The sequence below is a fragment of the Garra rufa genome, chromosome 9, assembly GCF_049309525.1.
Source record: "Garra rufa chromosome 9, GarRuf1.0, whole genome shotgun sequence".
In the NCBI taxonomy this organism is placed as follows: Eukaryota; Metazoa; Chordata; class Actinopteri; order Cypriniformes; family Cyprinidae; genus Garra; species Garra rufa.
The window spans coordinates 28,158,677-28,159,380 of record NC_133369.1 but is presented as its reverse complement, the minus strand read 5'-3'; positions in this window follow the sequence as shown (position 1 = coordinate 28,159,380).

Genomic DNA, 704 nt, shown 5'->3' with positions numbered 1-704 from the left:
CACAACGTATTAAAGGGATAGTTCACCCAAAAATGAAAATTCTGTCATTAATTACGCACCCTCATGTCGTTCCAAATCCGTAAGACCTTCATTCAGCTTTGAAACACAAGCTTTCTAACCCTGCACAGACAGCAACAAATGCGTTCAAGGCCCAAAGAGGTACCAAGAACATCAACAAAATAGTCTATGTAAATACAAGAAATTTTTTATCCACAAAAAACTAAAATAATGACTTTATTCAACAACTCTTCTCCCCCGAGTTACCATCTTCCACCATCATCGAGTACCACGTGAGTAATTAATGACAGAATTTTCATTTTTGGGTGAACTATCCCTTTATTACTGAATGTTTTGGGTTTACTATGCCCTATCGCCAACATGCTTCTGATTTCCACAAATTTGACTCGTCTCTTAGTTCTTTACAGAAAAGCACTTACAATGGAAGTACAGAGAGTGTGGAGGGTATAAAAGCAGAAATGTGCAGCTCCGTAATACTGTTTTAGAAGGGTGAACTTCTGGTTATGTGTTATAGACAGAATTTTTCTCAGTGTAAACAGTCAGTTTCTGCTAGACTTGAGTGTAATTTAGATGGTTTATTGGCTTTATGTGGTTATAACAGAAGTTGAATGATCAGACATAACTGCACAGACAAGGATGTGAAGTTATTCTTTCACATTGGTCTCACTGTGGCACATTTTAACATT